Below are 2647 nucleotides of genomic sequence, written 5' to 3' on the forward strand. Positions count from 1 at the left end.
CATTGGGATTCTCACTCTGCTTGATTGCATCCTCTAATATCCAACCCCTCCTGTATGTTCGTGCACACATAGAGGCACACTCATGGATAAGGCTCTGATAAGGCAAAGATAAAGATAAAACAACACTATAGTCTTTAGGAAAGTTCTTCCAAGAGCCTTCAATTTTCACCCTACTCTGAATACGCTTATTTTGGTCTCTTTGCATCTTATATCTCAGCCCATGGTTGACACTTAGGGCGTAGGGATTTGGGTGAGTCTGGAAAAACAGAACCGGTCCTTTTGAGAACTCCTCACTCTTCCTTGTGCTGCCGCAATGCAGAATTCATACCCACAAATGGTTCTTTCTCCCCTTTCCTTTCTGACTTAGCTCTTCCCTCCTTGCAAATCCTCACTCACCCCTCCTCCCCCTGCATCCCACCCATTCCTCGTCAACTCTGGGACTCCATCTCTTCTAAACAGCTGAGACTTTTCTAAACAAAACAGAAGTTTTGTATTTAAGATTGCTTATGTTTTCTGCCAGGCTAATATCCATGCAGCAAGCAATTCCAAAGCTTGAGTTCTACCTTGAAGTAGAACAAGAAAGAAGCAGAAGTAGAACAAATACAATCGCATGTCTTAAATAGTCTGCGGCAAAACAGAATCAAAGAGTTTGGGGTGACATTCAAGAAGAGTGTAAAGGGATATCTGGAATACCGAAGTAGGCTAAAAATATAGGTTCATGAAAGATGAAAGTTAGAACCCTACTTCAGGAAATGTTTATTAATTAGTCACTATAAATTTGAAAGAATCACTGTAATTCTACATTTTTAGCCATCTCCTCTGAAACTCTAGGAGACTACTGAGCAGTAGGTGTGTAGTGGGATTGCATTCATTGTGACTTGTGAGAGTATATCTGTGTGTGTTTCCTTACAAACTCTTATCTTACAGTATAATTTCTCTCCCAGGAGTTTAGCTACTTTGAGAAATAAATTTAGAACTCAAGTAGGATGTCTGTTGAATAAAACCATAGAAAGCCTGGAAAACAATTTTTTCTAATATTGGAATCTACCACTAATTGGCACGATTTACCACAATGTTATTTCTGTTTCTTTCTTTGTAAGTTTATTATTTAAAATGTTAAAAAAAAGACAGAAGCCTGTGTAGCAATTCTCCCAGTTTCCACATTATCGGTACATGGTGGGTCTTGTCTCATGGATCTTCCTCACACATAGATTATTCTAAAGCAAGTTTGAGATTGCGTCTCATTTTTTCTGTATATCCTTTGGTGTGCATCTCTAAAAGACGAGAACTCTAGAAATCATTTCACCCGCTGTTCTGTTTAGCTGCTATTCTCCTGTCTTTCTCTTCGGCGACAGTGAGGCGGATACCCTTGTCACCGGAAAAAGAAATCCACAGTTTGTTGCCTTTGCCAATAATGAAAATGTCAGAGAGCTGGGTGGCAAAGCTGTTGCCATTAACATCTTTCCCATGAACCACATCAAAAGAGTCAGGGTGTCTCTCTCTGTTGGTGATGACACCAGTTCTTCCCAAGTTAGCACCTTCAGTCGCCATATGCGTGTTACCAGTGTTAAACTTGATGAAATCAGTAATTTTACAAGTCTCCAAATCAATCTGAATGGTGTTCACTTTGATGAGAGGATTGGAGTAGTGGATGGCGTGAGCATTGTGAGTCACCAGATGAGGGATTCTTTTCATTCCCACAAAGATCCTTCTCACTTTACACAACTTGTACTTGGCCTCCTCAGGTGTAATCCGATGAACAGCAAAGCACCCTTTGGTGTCATAGACCAGACGGAATTTCTCTCCAGTCTTGTCAATGCTGATGACATCCATAAAACCAGCCAGGTAGGTCATATCGGACCAGACCTGGCCATCAATCTTGATAAACCACTGCATTCTGATCTTCTAATCTTCACCCCCTATTAAGGCATACTTCAGTCTGTTTCTTAGGAAAACAATGAGAGGGAGACATTCTCTCGGCTTGTGAGGACTGGTAGATGGACGAGTTGTAAACACACCTATCAGTTTATCCTGCATCCAATGCTTGGGAGCTGCTACTCATTTCAGATGCTTCTTAGGACCACAAGCCATGGCTGTGCTGGGCATAGAAAAAGGCTACTACAATGGTATTTTGATCTTGACCCAACTTCTCCATACATATTTTTCATATGTAGAATATTTAGTCACATATTTCATTTTAAATACAGAAAAAAAATTATTTGTGAAAATACATGAAATCATTTTTTTTTTTTGTACTGAGATCTTGGTCTAAAGCCATTTTTAAAACTAATATAGCATAATTTTTTATCCTTTTTATAAGCTAGGATTACTCTTTGCCTTAAAAAGAAAAATATTTGTAGTAGGTAGGAAGTAGATGGATAAATGCATTTCATATTTAAAAAGAGTAATAATAAATATTCAAGACTCACAGACATGACATATGAGTGTAATCCTACATGAGTTTGTGTGGAGAATATTTTCCTGAAGTTTTGACCATCTACTATTTGAGAAAAAAAGACCCAAGTCATGCAGTCACTAAACAGCCAATTAAATATCCATTTTCAAGGTCATTACATATAGAGTATGTTTGTACATGTTTAGCAAATGTTTCAAAAATGCAATGGAACCCAAACACACTCTAGGAATT

General features: G+C 38.5%; 1 pseudogene; it reads right to left on the reverse strand.

The window, feature by feature from the left end:
- Positions 1-1302: 1302 nt before the first annotated feature.
- Positions 1303-2091, reverse strand: LOC107498322 (annotated as a pseudogene).
- Positions 2092-2647: the final 556 nt, after the last annotated feature.

This window comes from Rousettus aegyptiacus, unplaced genomic scaffold, assembly GCF_014176215.1.
Source record: "Rousettus aegyptiacus isolate mRouAeg1 unplaced genomic scaffold, mRouAeg1.p scaffold_m13_p_4, whole genome shotgun sequence".
Taxonomy (NCBI): domain Eukaryota; kingdom Metazoa; phylum Chordata; class Mammalia; order Chiroptera; family Pteropodidae; genus Rousettus; species Rousettus aegyptiacus.